Source organism: Siphateles boraxobius, unplaced genomic scaffold (assembly GCF_051911475.1).
Source record: "Siphateles boraxobius isolate OS27281-9 unplaced genomic scaffold, OSU_SipBor_1 8, whole genome shotgun sequence".
In the NCBI taxonomy this organism is placed as follows: domain Eukaryota; kingdom Metazoa; phylum Chordata; class Actinopteri; order Cypriniformes; family Leuciscidae; genus Siphateles; species Siphateles boraxobius.
Genome location: NW_027509208.1, coordinates 33,157,973 through 33,179,327, shown reverse-complemented (window position 1 = coordinate 33,179,327; position 21,355 = coordinate 33,157,973). Strand labels below are relative to the sequence as shown.

General features: G+C 40.4%; 1 long non-coding RNA gene and 4 other non-coding genes across 5 annotated transcripts; 1 reads left to right on the top strand and 4 right to left on the bottom strand.

Annotated features, from left to right (window-relative positions):
* The first annotated feature begins 157 nt into the window (after positions 1 to 157).
* LOC143729751 (uncharacterized) lies at positions 158 to 1,545 on the top strand. The gene is made up of 2 exons (XR_013200059.1): positions 158 to 370; positions 1,378 to 1,545. It is a non-coding gene; the product is annotated as an uncharacterized LOC143729751 (long non-coding RNA).
* Positions 1,546 to 15,245: 13,700 nt separating this feature from the next.
* On the bottom strand, positions 15,246 to 15,360 carry LOC143729821 (U5 spliceosomal RNA). The gene has a single exon (XR_013200083.1). It is a non-coding gene; the product is annotated as a U5 spliceosomal RNA (small nuclear RNA).
* A 2,459-nt stretch (positions 15,361 to 17,819) lies between these two features.
* Positions 17,820 to 17,934, bottom strand: LOC143730385 (U5 spliceosomal RNA). Its single transcript, XR_013200587.1, has one exon. It is a non-coding gene; the product is annotated as a U5 spliceosomal RNA (small nuclear RNA).
* A 993-nt stretch (positions 17,935 to 18,927) lies between these two features.
* On the bottom strand, positions 18,928 to 19,042 carry LOC143730305 (U5 spliceosomal RNA). The gene has a single exon (XR_013200514.1). It is a non-coding gene; the product is annotated as a U5 spliceosomal RNA (small nuclear RNA).
* A 1,070-nt stretch (positions 19,043 to 20,112) lies between these two features.
* Positions 20,113 to 20,227, bottom strand: LOC143730354 (U5 spliceosomal RNA). Its single transcript, XR_013200558.1, has one exon. It is a non-coding gene; the product is annotated as a U5 spliceosomal RNA (small nuclear RNA).
* Between the last annotated feature and the right edge of the window lie 1,128 nt (positions 20,228 to 21,355).

The window sequence follows — 21,355 nt, the reverse complement described above, 5'->3', positions numbered from 1 at the left end:
AATGCGCTTCCAGAATTTTCAGTTACGCTTCTGAAGTTTTCGTTTACGCTCCCTGAGTTTTCGTTCGCAGTTCTGACACATATCTCTCGTGGGGGCGGGGCTAGTAGCAGTGTGTTCTCATTGGCTTCTGAGTTTTTGATTGACAGCTTCGTGACCTGGAAGTGAAGACGTCAGTGTTGTGTTTACATGTTTGAATGTGAGCGTCTGTAAGCGCAGCTTTCTATTTCATTTTACTGATATTAAGTTTGTGTATTTATTTGCTGGTACACTATATTGTTGAGATGATTTCTTATAGAAGGAATAGTAGCCTACAGACGAATGATATCATTATCATTAGTCATCGTCACTATCAGGATACTGGATACTCGTGGTAAGTTTTTTTTTTCTTTTTATATATACAATACTAATACTATTTATAATACAGTACTTGCTTTTTAAGGTGGTGAGGCATTTTAGAGCTCAGTGAGCCCATAACATTATACAGTGTTGTCTTGATTCAACTGTTAGCCCAGTCATTACATGACTTGTTTATCTACATACGATTATGTCTTTGATTAGATCATAGTTGCTTCGATTAGATAATATTCCCCCCAGCCACCCCAAACAACATTGGGCTAGAGTACTGTACAGTATCTGTACTGTGTAGCCTACAGTACAAAAAGTACTGTATCAGACAATGACCGATGCCATTGGACCAGAGCGCTGTCAATCACTGCCTGATTCAACCTTGGCAATGTAAAGCCTTTTTTTACCATGCCAATAAAGCTATTTAAACCTGAATTTCTCAATTTCTGATGAATTTGTGATGCAGAGTTTTTGAACTCAGACCACATCTCTGTTCATGATATGTAAACACACAATTATTTTGAAGTATCACCCTGGTCACAATATTTATTCTGATTACTTTTGTGTGATAAAGATGACTGATAAAGCTATTATATGTAGCTAGTATGAGTAACAAAATGCTTTTTCTGTGTCCATATTTGACTAATAATAATGCAAAAATGTTCACTTCAAATTAACATTTCTGAGAAAATTTTTTAATCTTTAATACTCTTTAATAATAAATATATGTCCAAATTCAAAACTTAATACATGCAAGTAATTATGACTGAAAACATCCAGCAACTAGGGAATACACAGCCATGGATATATGTTTATATATAGGGCTATAACACCCATCTACTGGTTACACAACAGTATTACAGATGATAAATGGTGCATGACTCAGATGTAAATATTTAGTACTGTAAAATCCCTTAAAACATTTATATAATTTGTTTGAAATAAATATTTTAAGTCTTCAACTTGTTACTGTATGTGGGAGTTCAAATCAGTGTGTATTGATTATAATATGTTTCCTTTCTCATTTTCCAGGGAGTTGAGCAACTTTTCCATAAACAAAATTCTGATGCTGACACAGAGGATGGAGTGATAGTACCAGAGATACACTGTCCACATCAGACAATAATCTTACTTTGTTCAGACACATCACATTTGAATGACTGGGATCTTGATCTTCAGACACCTGATTTATTTTGTTTTTATAAAATAGCAAATATTTTAATTTCCTCTAGATCAAAACAAACACAGTTCACAAGTACACAAGAGGTTGCACTTGATTTTTATTAGTTTATGCTGATCATGGATTAGCATACCAACAGCATATGAATGTTAAGGGGATAGTTCACCCAAATATACAATTCTCACTTATTTTACTCACCCTCATGCTGTCCCAGATGCATTTTACTTTATTTCTACAGATAAACACGAATTAAGATTTTAAGGAAAGTAATCCATCTCTGCGAGTCCTAAAGATGCTTTAAAAACCACACACAGTGACCGTGATGTCCATGCGACCTCAGTGGATGAATCAATCACTTCTGGAGTGAAACAATAGGCTAGACAAGAAAAATACTAATAATGTAAATTGTAAACCGTTTAAAACTATTAAAAGTCACTTCCGACCAACTATCATATGTACATGAATTACAATCCACTTGTATTATATGGACTCACAGAGATGGATTATTTCCTTAAAAATCTTTGTTTATGTTTATGTGAAGAAAGAAAGTCATATACATCTGGGATGGCATGAAGTGAGTAAATGATGAGAGAATTCTCATTTTTTGGCCGGACTATCCTTGTACCCACCCAGTCACTGCTTTGTTACTTTTACTATAACAGGAACTGTTCAAAGGATCATAGCATCATTTAAAATGTATATGAATTTTAAATATGTATTCTGTATTTGTAATTGTGCATTTTGTATAGTAATGTATATCATGATAATACTGTGCATTACATGTATAGTATGCAGGTAATGTTTTGTGGATTCTGGTCTTTCCTGTCACAACATTATTGCATCCAAGACTTTCACTTTGATACTTGTGTATATGCCGTATTGACAATAAAGAATGTACATTTATTTGAATTCATATTTGTAATTACTTTCATTTAACTGGTTGAATAAATCACAATTGAAACTGTTGATGATTGTTAAAATTTTAATTTTATATTTTAAATTTTAAATGTTAGAAGATAATATTAACTAAATTAAATAACTAAATAAAATTATCAGCATGATAAAAAACATTCTTTGTGTGACATATGTAATGAAATGCCCTTTGAGGTCTGTATCATTTGACAACAGGCCACGATTGTAATTTTTATATTGTTTAAATTCCTCTTATGTAAGTGATCATTAATGTTGATGGTGTAAATGCATATGCTGACAATGAGTAATGTGATGGACATGGTTGCCAACCTTGATTACCTGGTTGAAGTGAAACGTTCTTCTTGACGGCTGAATATCACACACTATGCTAGTATTATTTTTAAATTGTAACAGCTCAATCTAACCAGAGCCTAACATGCAAAAGAATCATCAGGAATAAACAAATATTCTCCGAAAACATTGGACACTATACAATATTTTCAGTATTATACAGTAGGCCTATTTTAATGTACAATTACACCTGAATAGTGAATAGACTCAATAGATCTCTTGCACTCCTAAAAGCTTCTGTCGACAAAGTAGTAGCAGCAGGTAAATACAGATAAAATTAAAAAACAAACATAACTTAATATCAGTAAAATGAAATAGAAAGCTGCGCTTACAGACGCTCATATTCAAACATGTAAACACAACACTGACGTCTTCACTTCCAAGTCACGAAGCTGTCAATCAAAAACTCAGTAGCCAATGAGAACACACTGCTACTAGCCCCGCCCCCACGAGAGATATGTGTCAGAACTGCGAACGAAAACTCAGGGAGCGTAAACGAAAACTTCAGAAGCGTAACTGAAAATTCTGGAAGCGCATTTGTAAGTTCAGATCAGCGAACGAAATATGAGAAATAGTTAGCAAAACATGCCGTGTATTAAGAACGAAGTAAAAAAATGTGCCCGCGATTTATTCTTTTTCAGTTTCAAAGATATTTTTTTCAGTTTCAATTTATATTTTCATCAGTTTCTTGAAAAGTTACGTTCATTATTATTGGCACAAAAGTAATTCCATATTTTTTAGGCCACATGAGAGCGCTAAGGGGTCCGGGAAAAGTTTTAAAATAAATAAAAATACATAATTAATAAGATTAATATAAATAAAAAATATTTAAAATACTAATTTGGTATTACTAAATGAATAAAATAACAAATATTATATATAACAAAAAAATCTATATTAATAAATGAATAAAATACATTGAAATAAATTATTAAAAATAGATTTAAACAAACAAATAAATAATACACAATACAGAACTATATAAACTTTTAAAAATTTATTTTCCAAATAATAATTTACACACATTTATCTCAGTATTACAAACAACAGGCACATAACAGGCACATATGTTCTATTCTTTCTGATAGGCACGTGCAGAGGGGGGGGGGCTTTGGGTGCTCGAGCACCTGCCCTTTTGCCCCTTGGTGCCCAAAGTGCCTAGCCTGACTACGTCAGACTTCCTACTTCCGCTAATTTCATTTCGCTCCTGTAGTCAGTCTGAGATAGCAGCCTATCTTTCTGTTTTCCACCGGCCTGAAAACAGCCTGGCCAATCAACGAACAGAGGGCGGGCTGAAAGCCGTGACGTAGTCGGTAAGCGCCGTGTTTAAGATTAGGTCAGGGAAATCGACCGCTGATATGGAGACGCGGATGCAATTCGCTCTGTTGTGGAGAATATTCCCGGCATTAGCAAACTGAAGCCCGAACACGAAGAGTGTGTATTAAACATTTTGAATGGAGGTGATGTTGTGGCCCTACTCCCTTTGGGAAAAGTTTAATTTTATCAACTATTACCGATCGTCAGCGAGAAACTGGGGAGCCTTTTGACAGGTCAGTGTCTCTTTTCTTTTCCAGGTCTTAAATACCGTAAAACTTCAAATAATAGCCCGGGCTTTTATTTGCCCAAATCGTCGAACTGCACCGACTTGTACTTGAGATAGGCGTCTAACTTATATGAGACAGGCCTTTATAGTTGAGATGTTGTTCATTGCGATGTTGTTCCTAGAGTCTATAATCTCTAAAAATCTCCAAATGCTCCACGTGAAACCGCGGTCTTCCGACCTCTTACTATCTTGTCGATTGATTTTTATGAATATGCGCGAGGGAGAGAGAGCAAGACAGCGCTCTTGTTGTTTGTAGACGTGGGAGTGCGCGCGCGCGGCCGGGGCTCTCTCTCTCTCTCTCTCTCTCTCTATCTCTCTCTCTCTCTCTCTCTCTCTCTCTCTCTCTCTCTGCTCGTTTGTTCCCTGTCAAGCGTAGCAGTCATTCTATTACATCACTCACAGATCAAAAAAGTCGTTTACAGCCATGTTCACTCGGGTATTTCGCTCGCATCATCAAGTGTTTACAGTGGAAGTTCGATCATAGATTTGAGTTCGATGCATGATGTCTGTGGTTCGATGCGGCTGTGTCGGCGCATAACATACGTCATAAACAAACTTATCTGATTGGCTTACGGGTAACCAATGATTTTAAACTTCAGTACGCGCCCCCTAGCGAGAGAGAAAACACTTCTCTATTATGCTATCCCAGACTCTGTGTACGAAGCAAAGTGAAGTAGCAGAGTCTGGTATTACCAGGCTACAAAGTGCCCTTTTGTCAAGGCAAAATTTCCTCTCCTTTTTTTGTAATTAAAGGCCCTTTTGTGGATGCCTGCCCAATCCAACTATTAGTAAAATTAATGAATAATAATTTAGCCGTAAATAAAATGACCCACATGATGACCTGTCACCTGACGAACTCATCCGGGACGATTCCTCACGCTGCACGCGCATTTTTTAATTTCGCGCGGCTACGCGCCCTACCAGAGGATTTCTTCAACTCTGCGGCTGCTGGTAAGTGGTGTTTTATTCTCAGCGAAGTGATTTTGATGTTTGTTTACTTATTATTATTATTTTACAAGAACGACGTGAAGAGCATGCTGAGATGTTGATTATATTGCTTTGTGTAGGCTGTAGAAGTAACGTTAGCTTGCTGTTTGAGGGAGAAAAGTTTCACGGGCGTCGAGGGGTCTGGTCTTTTTATGTTATTTGACTTAAAACTATTATTTTACTTTAAACTATTATTATTATTATTACAGTATTTATTTAAAAAACGTATAGTGCCATAAAAATTATCATCACAAATCTGGTAAGAGTTTAGGCTTATTATCGCTTACCAATATCTTATGTTTTGTGTGCAGAAGCCTCTGTGAACATCTCCCCTAGTACTATTATATAGGCTACTATTATTATATTATTATATTATAGCAGCCTGGGCAGAATCTGCAGCTTTACAGCAGGTCAGTGACCTAGTGAAGGTTCCAAACACTGTCAGCAGTCTTTACATCTTGTCATGGTTACATAAAAATGATTTAATCAGCTAATATATCTCTATATGTTTGTTTTAATGTCTCAGATCAGCTCCAGCAGTATCAGCAGCAGCAGCAGCAGTAACAACAACAGCAAAGGCTGCAAACTCACTTAAGGACTTTAGTAAGAATGTACCAGAACAGGTATCACATTAATGTTAAAAATCTTGTAAAGTATTAATTGCTGTTTCTGTTTGCTTTGTTTTTATTTTCATTGTATAAATGTAACTCTTGTATTTGTGTAAATCAGTTTATGCCATGAAAATAGCCATAGATGCTGATATGGCATTAAATAAAACTATACTGTACGAAACATGGGCCACGTTGATTTTGTCCTACACAGTTTACTATAACAGCTGTTCTTTATTATTCTGTATAACAGAGAAGAAAAAGCCATCAGGTTGGGACAACTTAAGATACTTCAGTTTCTAATCCCAGAGTTATTAATAGGTGCACACTGCACATTAATTATTTTTTTTATCTTTTAAACGTAAAATTTGTCTTTTCTGTTCTGTTTCTTTTTCAAAACTGCATCAATGCATTTGCTACTGTATCGATACAGAATCATCCGTATTGATATATTACTGTATTGATATTTTGAGCACAGCCCTATTTAAAGCCTTGTTCCGCATGTGCTCCCTTTTATACTTTGAGCACCTGCCCCTCCAGAGGTCTCTGCACGGCCCTGTTCATAATTATCACAAAAGTCAGCTGCACTGTAATAAGAAAACAATAAAGTGTAAAAAAAAAGTACAATCAGCTTAGATATTTAAGTAATTTCAACTTGAATTACATTAAACTCACTTAACAAAATGAGTTGAACTTATAAAAAAGTTGAAAATTGCTTATTTCGACGAGTTAAACTATTGTAAAAAAAATATTTTGTCATAACTTATTGATCATAATGTTTTACAGTGTGGATGCTTCCCTATAATGTGAAGTGTACTCTTCAATTTACTATGTAGGGCTACTCTCTTAATCCAATCATGGTTGTTCTTTGTTTCTTCACTTAGCCTACTTTCCAAAATGCAAATTCTATTCTGAAAAGAGTAATTCATTCATTCATTCTTGAGAGACAGATGTCTGTGTGATGATTAATTGGCTATTATATAATATTAATATTGAGTTTTTGGTCACACATCACCTATTGTGTCGTTGTTAGTCGTCATTTGGTCAGCGTGACATTAGGCTACTTTATGACAACGTTTTGAGGGACGTCGTGGTAAGTTCCATTTTTTATAATCTTGGCTAACTTTCCAGAAACGTCGTGGGCACGTCCTCAAAAGACGTCGCTAGTTTATCCCATGGAGAACGTCGTGGTAAGTCCATTTTCTTATAATCTTGGCTAACGTTCCAGAAACGTCGTGGGCACGTCCTCAAAAGACGTCGCTAGAGTATCCCATGGAAAACATTGTAAAGATGTGGTCAACTGGTCACCAGATTTAATAAAATCTTTGATGAATTAAGTACATTTCCCATAGGCCTATAATATCCAAATGGCATAGCCTATCACTAGGATAATACTTGTAAAGCAATTTTCTGGAAAGTTATCTCAGGGCTCTCAAGATTTATCAAAAGTTTAGAGTGAGATTTTGGGGAGGAGCCACCCAAATATTTGCAGCAGCGGTCCCTCGACCCAACCAAATTCGCTTCAATTTTTGCTAGCAGTTCAATTTTGCCTATTGTTCTTAATTGACCAGCACAAAAAGGAAATTATAACAATTGTTAAATCTGATAAAAAGACAAATTCATCCAAATAAAATAAATAGTTATATTTAAAAAATACAAATTTATTGAAAAATAAAAATAAATTTGACCCCAAACAAGCCAACTGAACATCAGTGCTCAATTTACATAACATTGTGTCATAACAACTTGCCCTGAGAATGTATGTCAAGACCCAAACCGGTCACCTTTACAGGGGTCATCGGATGCCCATTTTCCACAAGTTGGTATGATTCTTTTGGGTCTTCATGTAAAGTTTGTAACATACTTTGGTTAAAATTTCTCAATGGTTGTGTAAAACAACACCCTTTTTACCTCTTCAAAAACAGCTCTGTTCACAGTGACCCGTTTCGGTGCATGTCTCTTTAAATGATAATGAGCAACTACTTTTTGGCTTTTTGAGGATTAAAAAAATGTGAACGGATTTTTTTCATTGCATGGTGATTGTGTCCACACACTGCAAAGACACATTTATTTGCAAATACCATATAAAAGTGTATTTTGCATCCGATGACCCCTTTAAAAGCAGATGGAGAGTTTATGAATGAATCAAAAATAATTTAGCACGATTTTGTCTATACTCCTCAAGATCAGCTCTCACTGTCTTTGATCACAGGCAAGAGATATCGTCCAGGAATCGTAAAATCAAAATGCTAAAAAAAATAAAAATAAATGAAGATGTCCGCAAACCGCATTCATCAGATCGTGCTCTTTCAACTTCCACTCCGTGTGTGCGCGTGTTGTCTAGTAACGAACGTGCTCGCAGCGGGAACACATAATTTACCCGGAAACAACTAATTCTAATTTCTGATTGGCATGTAGCTAGCATTTAACTCTGTATAACTCGAGACAGATGCTATGAACTCGGCAGAGAACTTCCCTCCGTTTGCCTGCGTCTCGTCCATTAATTGTGTAGCGGGACAAGTTCCCTTACTCCATTAATGGAAAGCATATCCAGTATTAAGTGACGTTTCAACGGTAGTCCTCGTTAGTATAGAGCTGGTAAGTCCCGCCCCTTCCGCTAACCCCGCTGGACCTCTAGATTGAAAAATCGTCAATGCAAGTGAATGAGAGAAAATAATTATTTTCTAATCCCGTTCGAATTTTGCAATGAATGTGAACATATGTTGTCTGTGAATTTTTTATATAATTTTTCGTGTAAAGAATTTTCATACGATTAGACTTTGTGTGAGAGCAGTTTGTGGACTACAACTCTTCGCTGCTTTCGACGCGTTTGATATACGTCACCACCACTAGGACACACATCCCGCTAAACATGTCTGTGTCTTTGGTGCACTTCACCGCCTTCTTTCAGGGAGAGGACAAACTAGTTGAGCGTGGTGAAAACCACTTCAGGTCTGGGCATGTGGAAGGGTTTAGGTACGCAAGTGGGGAGATGGCCGGCGTTGTCCACGCCAGTCGACGAGAAAAGTGGTATAATGTTTTGGTGAGTCTACTAGTTAACTAGCACGTTAGCAAATTGCTAGTTACTGCAGTGAAAGCAAAGCTCCCTAGGGTTAACCATTCTCTTGAGTATTTTTGATTGTTATTCACACATTCTGCATAATCCACGAATGTAACTAGTGTTGCTGTGGCTAAAGTGCTGTAGCACTAGTTGTTTATATATATATATATATATATTATGAAGACTTCATATGCAAAAGCCTCTAAGTGCCATTTTAAATTTTCTTCTAGAATTATCATTTTTGTTTGGGATGTCTGGTTTTCTTTTTGAGTCTTTTTAAACAGGAGCTTGTTGTTTTCATGTATACCTTGGCAACTAGCCTGAATAATATGCACATGAAATGAAACTTGTTGAACCCACCTCAACATGTCTTTAACAATCATTTAACCCACCATGGGTAATGCTGAAGTCACTGTTACAAACTGTACAGAGTGCAAGACTGTCATTATGTTTTACTCTTATAAGACAGGGGTACACTTTCGTGTAGTCTGGCGTAAAATGTGTCTTATACTTTCGTTTTTCGCTAAACCATAGGATTGATATTCTACCCAGCTCCTGTTTTAACAGATCTCCCTGCGTGATGATGGCAGCAAACTGAAGTCCTCCTGTGAGTGCGCGGTGGGGGACGTTAAATACAGTCATGCTGCAGCGCTTGCCATTTTTGGCATGCGGGAGGTCAGCGTGACTGACATGGAGTGCCGCTGGAGGAAACCTGCCACCGTTAAAGTAACAAGGCCAGTGTCTGAGCTGTATCCGCAGGTAGAGGAGACCTACAACGCTCTTGCCAGGGACGTCACTGAGGAGGACATGGACTGGTTTAGGTCGGCGCTTCATGGGACTCAATGTGGGATGACATGGCTGTTGTCGTCAGAGCCAGAGCCCCAGCATCAGGCTCTCCCCACTGTGCCTCAGCTGGTGAGGAAGCACAAGGATCGGGGGCTAGAGGCAGTCCTTGCCTCCTTGGTGCTTTCTGAGGATCAACGCCTGCCCATCCTAACAGCCACCGTGGGGCAACGGGGAAATCCCCAATGGCAGCAGCACAGGCAGGGCCGGTTGACCGCCAGTAATTTTGGCGCTGTGCTTTCGCGCCGGTCTTCTACTCCCTGTCCATCCCTCATGAAGCGGCTGCTTGGGGCACAGAATTTGGATGGTGTCCTCGCTGTAAACTGTGGCGTAATGAATGAGCCAGAGGGGGTGAAAGCCTTTAAAATGGCTCATCGGGTGGAGGTGCTTGATAGTGGACTCTTTGTGAGCCGATCAGGCATCCTGGGAGCGTCACCTGATGGGCTGGTTGGACCATCTGCCCTGCTGGAGGTAAAGTGCCCTTACAGCCAGCGAAACAACACCATCACAGAGGCTGTCATAGAGGTCCCATCGTTTTGCCTGTGTGTGGAGGGGCAGGGGTATGCCCTCAAAAAGACCCACCCATACTGGCACCAGGTCCAGGGTCAGCTTTACCTAGCTGGTCGGGATGTTTGCTATTTTGTGGTGTGGACCACGAAGGAGGCAGTCATCATCCCCATCGCCAAAGACCCTGCGTGGGGACAACACCTCCTCATGCTCGAGGACTTCTACCGGCAGCACGTTCTCCCAGTGTTGGTCAGTAGAGAGGACTGAATCTGTATATAATATGTAAATAGTTTTTTTAATTTTTTTATATCAAATCAGTTCTTTTGTTCATGTTCCAAACATTTTGGGTGACCGTGGATCAGCGTTCCCGCCGCGTCTCCTGTCAGTACCTGTAATCAGGGAAGCCAATGATCCAGATACAGACTGTACTACTATAGTTCTTGTAAAATAAAATCTGTTGTATTATGTTAACAGGATACTATTTACCAATACATTACCGTAAGTTAGTTACATTTTTGGTCATAGAGGTGTGTTAGAGAGATTCAGCCAGATTCATTTTTTTTGTCATAAATTTCAAAATAAAGAATTCATTTATTAAAAGGTGAGATAGAAGAGGGAGAAAAGAGAAGGGAATGTCAACAATTAGGTGGCAGCAAGGGTGCTGCTTATCTCTTTGATTAGCGGCTGTTGCAAATTTACTAATGCGCAGCACAACTGTACTAGCACATTGGCCAAGCTCCTTAGCTGGTAGGGGATTATTTGAAGTATTTTGAAGTCCTTCAACCGTCCATTGGCCCTCTCCACATGGATACGGTTTCTTGCCACTTCCCTCGTGGCCCTGACCTCACTCCCGGAGAACTTTCCATTATTCAAAAATGGTGGTATGTTAACACTGACACCTTCTGGAACAATGTTGGAAATCAGGAACCCCTTGTCAGCCAGGACCATATCTCCTGGTACAAGCTGCTCCAGCAAGCCGGAGTCCTTTGTAATGGCCTTGTCTGACACAGACCCAGGGAACAGCTGACTGCAAAATGTGATGACTCCATTGGGGGCGACACCAATCAATACTTTGAAGGAGTACATTCCACGGTATGCAGAGTACACCATTTTTGCCACATCCATGTCCTTAGGAGCTGCCACTTTAATGTCGGTGCAGTCAATAACTATCCGGCAGTTTCTGGCAGAGGGCAGGAATGACTCTGGCATGCTATTTTGGTTTTTTTGCCGACTGGGCACATTCGCCATCATTTTTTGGAATAATAATGTGTGTAACACATGAATGAGTGTTCTTACAACATTTGACACCGTTGCAGTACTGCAAGAAAAAAGTTTGGCTAGGTGCAGATGGGGATAATTTTGACGCATCTTCATCAGGGTCATAAAAACCTGGGACTCCAAAGTCATCCCCTCTACCTTCCAGCCAGCTGCATATATGATGGAGCCCTGGAACCGCTGGACCAGCCCCACCACCCTTCTGAACATGGCCATTTCAAGTAGGCTAGTCTCCATTTTTATCTCAGCATCACTTAGGCCTTCTGGAGTATACAGGGCATGCATCCTGCTTCTGTGTGGGACCTGGTACTGGGAGAGCCCTGGCACAACCTCTGGCACATCCTCTGCCACCTCTTCTAGCATCTCCGCTGCTGCCATCTCCGCTGCCACCACCTCTACTGCCATCTCCGCTGCCACCACCTCTCCTGCCATCTCCGCTGCTACCACCTCTCCTGCCATCTCTGCTGCTACCACCTCTGCTGCCATCTCCGCTGCCACCACCTCTCCTGCCATCTCCACTGCTGACACCACCTCTCCTGCCATCTCCGCTGCCACCACCTCTCCTGCCATCTCCGCTGCTACCACCTCTCCTGCCATCTCCGCTGCCACCACCTCTCCTGCCATCTCCGCTGCCACCACCTCTACTGCCATCTCCGCTGCTACCACCTCTACTGCCATCTGGTTGCTGGGGCCACTTCCAGATGCATATTTTGACCACTGAAATAGGGATGGGCCATTTTCCTTGCCATGAGGGAAATGGCAGCTACACACCCTCGAGTTCTTGTCCGGCTCTCTGTCAGCTCGTCTGCAAAACCAAATGATAAGAAATTATCACTGGTAACTAGGGCTGGGCGATAAAACGATAATAATTGTTATAATTATCGCGATATAATTTTTCTCGATAAATCGATATCAAGAATTAATGTGTGTGTCACTGTTTATTTTTTTTCTTTTGATTTAGGCAGATCAATGAAGACATGGTCCATGATCCGCACTGACTTTTGACGAGAGATAACCAAAGGAAATGTTCCCTTCACGGTCTGTACAGAATTAATGTTTCTTAAATTAAGTCCTATGCGGCTGTTTACTTTAAGTTATTATTGCTAGTGAGTGGTGTACCTATGGTGCACGTGTGTATTCCTTCTCCCTTTAAGGCCCTTGTCAGGAGTCTGAAGGCCTGACCCTCACCGTGACCTTTGAGATTGTCCCATCAGGTGCTGTGCCTGGAGATAACGTTGTGCAGTGTATTCCAGCCTTCCTTCTCTTCTTTAATGATATGTCAGCATACATTTTACAGGATAAGACACATTTTTTGTAGTTGTTTCAATTAATGTCCCACTTTGTGACTCAATCTATAGCGATTGCACATAGTATATTTTTCTATGTTATAAATGCTACTTATTGACTTAGCAAATAAAGTCAGCTTGTGTTCTGTAAGATTATGCGACTAATTGTATTTTAAATACAAACATTATTTTTTCATTCGTAAAGAAACACAGCATAAGGTCATAAGTACAGTAAACCTCATTTATTTGAAATGGTACATAAATCCAGGATACTGCAAGCAGGACACACAGGGACATATGGAGCTGAGGATAGAAGAACATAACATTAGCTCATGTGATGAACATTAAATCTCAAGCTTCGTTACATTTTTGGTGTAAACGTTCTTGTGAGGTCTGTAAGTGATTAACAAAATAAATGCACAAGGCACCACGCCACATCCCTCATATTGTGTGCAATATGATCAACGTGGGGTGGTGTATTGTGGATACTTTCTGTGATTGAGATATGTGGACATGTTCATGGTTAAGTGACCAGTTGGTCACTGTAAAATGTAAAATACTGCTGTGTATGCTGATACTGCGAACTGTAATGCACTATAGTTAATAAAACACATGACCTGAAAATGACTGTGGACCAGTCCTGTTTGGGTTTTTTTGGCAGTTCCTGCAAAACAAATAAAGGGGACAAAACAAAACATGATGTATTTAATGTCAGAGGAAAGAAAGACTAAATCATTTTTAAAACTCATAATTATAGACTGATTCACGCATGGTAACAGTAATAGTGATTGGTCTGACTCACCCCTCAAAGCAATTTCATGCATGGCTGATGGTCCCTTCGACTCTCCCTGATCTTTCTGATTTTGGTTTTTCATTTTGATTGCATGATTACATAATATTACAAGAGGGTACTTTCCTTAACAATTTATATCACCAGTTACATTTCACCTCAAAGAATATACATTTTATCATTACCTTTTGCTCACTAGTGCTACCTTTTCTCATTAACTTCATTACTCTGAAACCAAATCACCTTTACACAGATTAAAAGTATGCCATCATGTGCATCTACTAAAACCTTTTTGAATTTTGTGAATTGCTGCACTGATTGATCATACTGTGCATATCTCATTGTTGCCAGGAGGACTTGGTTGAGGGGTTTTATTGAAATTATAATCATTCAAGCAGCACCTTTTTTATTGTGCTAGTGCTACTAGGCAAACCTGCTAATATTTCAGGAGCTTCTAGCAGAGTAGTGGGTAAGTCAACTTTTGCTAGATTCACATACCTGATACGTTTCATCCAGCGATTCCTAGTTTTTACATCAGACGGGAATCTGAAGAAAGAACAGCCTGTTTTGTTTGAATGGTGACAATTGGGTACAAAACACACAGGCATCTCGATCTAATTCCTTAGATTATCGCACCGTGATTTGTGGAGGGAAAATGTGTTATGCGGTGACGTCACATATGCGACGTGTAGTCTTTCTCGTTATGTCTATTCCACAACTGCTAGCCAAAGAATCATACAATATACTGTCAAACTCGTTACATGAAAAATTATATAAAAAATTCACAGACAACATATGTTCACATTCATGGCACAATTCAAACGGGATCAGAAAATAATTCTTTTCTCTCATTCACTTGCATTGACGCTTTTTCAACCTAGAGGTCCACTTGGAGTTTTACGGATGGGCGGGACTTACCAGCTCTATAGTGGATAGTATCTCCGCCTGTCACGTGGAAGACCGGGGTTCGATTCCCCGACGGGGAGGCTTCCTCTTTATCACGGCCAAACACTTTTTATATAAGCTCAGGCTTTACCGTGGAAGGCGCTGATAAAGCCAACCTGCCGTTCAAGACTCACTTGATTATGTTTAGCTAATTGCATTTGAAAGATTTTACTTTCAGGAAAGCGTTTGAAATAGGTTTGTAAAAGGTGTTTTTTTGCATGTTTGGCCTGAGTTTTTTTTTCATTTTCACTGTTCTGACCAGCGTGTTGCGTTCCGAACGCTTGGAAACAGAGAATAATTTTGCGAAGCAATCGGTTCAAAGCTTTGTTTCTCCCATCACTAACCTTTTGTGCTTGGTAAAACTTACATTCACACTGCTGACTCAAGACTCGAAGTTGTGAACTGGGAAAGTGTGGATGGTTTGACGACTACCCAGTTCCAGTCTTGGACAAAACAGCCAATTCTTTTAGCCACGCTCGATCTCTGGCCCAGCCTATTGTGGTTCTTTGTTACAAGCTGCCAAACGTCCTCTGTTCTTGAACAAACACATGTAGCTCTGCTGTGAGCAGAGCATCCAAAAATATCAGAAACTCGCAAATGTTCCCCTCCATGGAAATCTTTAGTAAAAGGCGAAAGATTTATGAGTGAATGAAGAGAAACTCGAGCTGTACCCATGAGACGTTGGGACAATGTTGTCGCAAGCACATGCAACCATGCTCAGCAAGGGTAATGTCTGGTGCAGGCTCCTCCCATCCAGCTTATGTTCTTTAAAAAAAGAAACAATAATACAGCCATATCCATTAGTAATAGTAATAGTAATAGTAATAGTTTATTTAAGAGTTTGACAAGGCAGGATATTGAAGGACAAAACCCTGAAATGTATCAAACAGAACACATACTCAAGACAACCGTATATACCTAATTAAAAAGTAAAAAAAAAAAAAAATAGAAGAAACAAACAGGAGGGGTAAAACAGATGCATACAAAAACCTGAAATACATCAGGCTTCATACAAGCAGAACCTGCAAGTTATTTATAAAACAGTTTAAGAGCACGTGGAATAAAAGAAACTTCATGTCTTTTTGATTTACTCCTGGGCACAATAAGTTCTCTACGCTGCCGTAGTAGGTAAATAGGTGTTGGAGCCACAGACAGGAAACAATGCAGTGGTGATGAACTGTCCTTGAGTAGTTTTGTAAAAGTACGTATAGTGGCCTCATCACGCCTCTCACTCAGTGATGGGAGAGAAGAAGTTGGAACACCTATTATCCGACAGCAACGTTTTTGGACCCTTTCCAACTCATCAGAGAGACCTTTTGGTAGTCCACCCCATACTGGACTAGCGTACTCAAGAACTGGCCGTATAAATGTCAAATATATTTTCATTAAAACATCACATGGGAGACCCGCGTTTTTAGCAACACAGAGATAGTGGATTCTAGGACGCACCTTCGAAATCATGTACTTAATGTGTGCGCCCCACGACAGATCAGAAGAAATTTGAACTCCAAGTAGTTTAAAGGTGGAAACTCTGCTAATTAGATGTCCTGATATTACAGGAGAGGAAGGGCAGGGAATGTTTTTGTCTTTCCTGGCGCTAATGACCATGTCTACTGTCTTACCTCCATTCATTGCCAATGAAAATTCATGTCCCCATTCCGCCACTGAATCCAAAGCCTTCTGTGTTAACCCTGGTAAGGATCCCATTAAAAATTCAGTGATTGTTAAATCATTGGCATATTTCACCGGGATTACTGAAGGAGGCAGGCGGGAATCCAAGCTGTTTATGGAGATTACAAAAAGCAGAGGGGATAGAAGTCCCCCCTGGGGAACACCAGCTGAAATTGGGTAGGAGTTAGACACACAGGAGCCCCACTTCACCTTTTGCTCTCTGTTACTCAGATAGCTCCTTATGCTGAGCCAAAGTGGACGTCTGACATTCATCTCAGCTAAAGCATAAAGCAGTTGACAATGATCAACTGTGTCAAAAGCTCGAGTAAAATCAACAAAAACAGCATGAATGTCCAATTTAGGATTGCTATTGAGTGCTTCATGCCAGTGTTGCAGAATATGAATCAGTGCAGTGTCAGTGGATCTGTTTGCCATGAAGCCATGTTGTGATGGTTGAATTTTAGCAACTGTATCCTCCAGAATGGCATCTCTGAGGATGGCTTCATACACTTTTCCAATTAGAGGAAGGAGCAAATGTAAAAAGAATGTGCCCCATCACCAAATGTCCGCAAACCCTGTCCAAGAGGATGTCACTGAATCCGATAGTATGTCAAAAGACCAGTGATAGTATTCGCATGAGATTTTTATGAACTTCCTGGATGCTAAGTGAACAAACCCTTCATCTCCTTGGATTGCGGGTGGATACCTCCATAGGACACTGTGAGCTCCTTGGCCAAAATAAAGGCCGTAAATAATAATAACTCCATTAATGGAAAGCATATCCAGTATTAAGTGACGTCTCAACGGTTGAGCATAGACAACAGTGAGGTACCGCCCAGAGAAGCAACTGTGGAGACCAGTCCTCGTTAGTATAGTGGACAGTATCTCCACCTGTCATGCGGAAGACCGGGGTTCGATTCCCTGACAGGGAGGCTTCCTCTTTATCACGGCCAAACACTTTGCATAAGCTCAGGCTTTACCGTGGAAGCCGCTGATAAAGCCAACCTGCCTTTCAAGACTCACTTGATTATGTTTAGCTAATTGCATTTGAAAGATTTTACTTACAAGAAACCGTTTGCAGTAGGTTTGTAAAAGGTGTTTTTTGCATGTTTTGCCTGAGTCTTTTTTTTTTCTTTTTTTTCTGCATTTTCATTGTTCTGACCAGCGTGTTGCGTTCCGAACGCTTGGAAACAGAGAATAATTTTGCGAAGCAATCGGTTCAAAGCTTTGTTTCTCCCATCACTACCCTTTTGTGCTTGGTAAAACTTACATTCACACTGCTGACCCAAGACTCGAAGTTGTGAACTGGGAAAGTGTGGATGGTTTGACAACTACCCAGTTCCAGTCTTGGACCAAACAGCCAATTCTTTTAGCCACGCTCGATCTCTGGCTCAGCCTATTGTGGTTCTTTGTTACAAGCTGCCAAACGTCCTCTGTTCTTGAACAAACACATGTAGCTCTGCTGTGAGCAGAGCATCCAAAAATATCAGAAACTCGCAAATGTTCCCCTCCACGGAAATCTTTAGTAAAAGGCGAAAGATTTATGCCTGAATGAAGAGTAACTCGAGCTGTATCCATGAGACGTTGGGACAATGTTGTCCCAAGCACATGCAACCATGCTCAGCAAGGGTAATGTCTGGTGCAGGCTCCTCCCATCCAGCTTATGTTCTTCAAAAAAAGAAACAATAATACAGCCATATCCATTAGAGGAAGGAGCAAATGTAAAAAGAATGTGCCCCATCACCAAATGTCCGCAAACCCTGTCCAAGAGGATGTCACTGAATCCGATAGTATGTCAAAAGACCAGTGATAGTATTCGCATGAGATTTTTATGAACTTCCTGGATGCTAAGTGAACAAACCCTTCATCTCCTTGGATTGCGGGTGGATACCTCCATAGGACACTGTGAGCTCCTTGGCCAAAATAAAGGCCGTAAATAATAATAACTCCATTAATGGAAAGCATATACAGTATTAAGTGACGTCTCAACGGTTGAGCATAGATAACAGTGCGGTACCGCCCAGAGAAGCAACTGTGGAGACCAGTCCTCGTTAGTATAGTGGACAGTATCTCCACCTGTCATGCGGAAGACCGGGGTTCGATTCCCTGACAGGGAGGCTTCCTCTTTATCACGGCCAAACACTTTGCATAAGCTCAGGCTTTACCGTGGAAGCCGCTGATAAAGCCAACCTGCCTTTCAAGACTCACTTGATTATGTTTAGCTAATTGCATTTGAAAGATTTTACTTTCAAGAAAGCGTTTGCAATAGGTTTGTAAAAGGTGTTTTTTGAATGTTTGGCCTGAGTCTTTTTTTTTTGTTGCATTTTCACTGTTCTGACCAGTGTGTTGCGTTCCGAACGCTTGGAAACAGTGAATAATGTTGCGAAACAATCGGTTCAAAGCTTTGTTTTTCCCATCACTACCCTTTTATGCTTGGTAAAACTTATATTCACACCGCTGTCTTGGACAAAACAGTCTTGGCCACGCTCGATCTGTGGCCCAGCCTATTGTGGTACTTTGTTACAAGCTGCCAAACGTCCTCTGTTCTTGAACAAACACATGTTGCTCTGCTGTGAGCAGAGCATCCAAAAATATCAGAAACTCGCAAATGTTCCCCTCCACGGAAATCTTTAGTAAAAGGCGAAAGATTTATGCGTGAATGAAGAGAAACTCGAGCTGTACCCATGAGACGTTGGGACAATGTGGTCCCAAGCACATGCAACCATGCTCAGCAAGGGTAATGTCTGGTGCAGGCTCCTCCCATCCAGCTTATTTTCTTTTTAAAAAAAACAATAATACAGCCATATCCATTAGAGGAAGGAGCAAATGTAAAAAGAATGTGCCCCATCACCAAATGTCCGCAAACCCTGTCCAAGAGGATGTCACTGAATCCGATAGTATGTCAAAAGACCAGTGATAGTATTCGCATGAGATTTTTATGAACTTCCTGGATGCTAAGTGAACAAACCCTTCATCTCCTTGGATTGCGGGTGGATACCTCCATAGGACACTGTGAGCTCCTTGGCCAAAATAAAGGCCGTAAATAATAATAACTCCATTAATGGAAAGCATATACAGTATTAAGTGACGTCTCAACGGTTGAGCATAGATAACAGTGCGGTACCGCCCAGAGAAGCAACTGTGGAGACCAGTCCTCGTTAGTATAGTGGACAGTATCTCCACCTGTCACGCGGAAGATCGGGGTTCGATTCCCTGACGGGGAGGCTTCCTCTTTATCACGGCCAAACACTTTGCATAAGCTCAGGCTTTACCGTGGAAGCCGCTGATAAAGCCAACCTGCCGTTCAAGACTCACTTGATTATGTTTAGCTAATTGCATTTGAAAGATTTTACTTTCAAGAAACCGTTTGCAGTAGGTTTGTAAAAGGTGTTTTTTGCATGTTTTGCCTGAGTCTTTTTTTTTTTCTTTTTTTTCTGCATTTTCATTGTTCTGACCAGCGTGTTGCGTTCCGAACGCTTGGAAACAGAGAATAATTTTGCGAAGCAATCGGTTCAAAGCTTTGTTTCTCCCATCACTACCCTTTTGTGCTTGGTAAAACTTACATTCACACTGCTGACCCAAGACTCGAAGTTGTGAACTGGGAAAGTGTGGATGGTTTGACAACTACCCAGTTCCAGTCTTGGACAAAACAGACAATTCTTTTAGCCACGCTCGATCTCTGGCCCAGCCTTTTGTGGTTTTTTGTTACAAGCTGCCAAACGTCCTCGGTTCTTGAACAAACACATGTAGCTCTGCTGTGAGCAGAGCATCCAAAAATATCAGAAACTCGCAAATGTTCCCCTCCACGGAAATCTTTAGTAAAAGGCGAAAGATTTATGCATGAATGAAGAGAAACTCAAGCTGCATCCATGAGACGTTGGGACAATGTTCTCCCAAGCACATGCAACTATGCTCAGCAAGGGTAATGTCTGGTGCAGGCTCCTCCCATCCAGCTTATGTTCTTCAAAAAAAGAAACAATAATACAGCCATATCCATTAGAGGAAGGAGCAAATGTAAAAAGAATGTGCCCCATCACCAAATGTCCGCAAACCCTGTCCAAGAGGATGTCACTGAATCCGATAGTATGTCAAAAGACCAGTGATAGTATTCGCATGAGATTTTTATGAACTTCCTGGATGCTAAGTGAACAAACCCTTCATCTCCTTGGATTGCGGGTGGATACCTCCATAGGACACTGTGAGCTCCTTGGCCAAAATAAAGGCCTTAAATAATAATAACTCCATTAATGGAAAGCATATCCAGTATTAAGTGACGTCTCAACGGTTGAGCATAGACAACAGTAAGGAACCGCCCAGAGAAAAAACTGTGGTGATCAGTCCTCGTTAGTATAGTGGACAGTATCTCCGCCTGTCACGCGGAAGACCGGGGTTCGATTCCCTGACGCGGAGGTTTCCTCTTTATCACGGCCATACACTTTGCATAAGCTCAGGCTTTACCGTGGAAGCCGCTGATAAAGCCAACCTGCCTTTCAAGACTCACTTGATTATGTTTAGCTAATTGCATTTGAAAGATTTTACTTTCAAGAAAGCGTTTGCAGTAGGTTTGTAAAAGGTGTTTTTTGCATGTTTTGCCTGAGTCTTTTTGTTTTATTTTTTTTCTGCATTTTGGTAAATTGACTGCATTTATATAGCGCTTTCACAGACCCAATGGCCACCAAAGCGCTTTACATATATGCCTCTCATTCACCCATTCACGGCGGTGTCAGCCATGCAAGGCGCCACTCTGCTCGTCGGGAGCAGCTGGGGTTAGGTCTTGCTCATGGACACCTCGACACTTGGTCAGGTGGAACCGGGGATAGAACCACCAACCTTTCGGTTTGTAGACAACCTACATGAACCACTGAGCCACTGTCACCCAGTTTTATCACTGTTCTGACCAGCGTGTTACATTCCGAACGCTTGGAAACAGAGAATAATTTTGCCAAGCAATCGGTTAAAAGCTTTGTTTCTCCCATAACTAACCTTTTGTG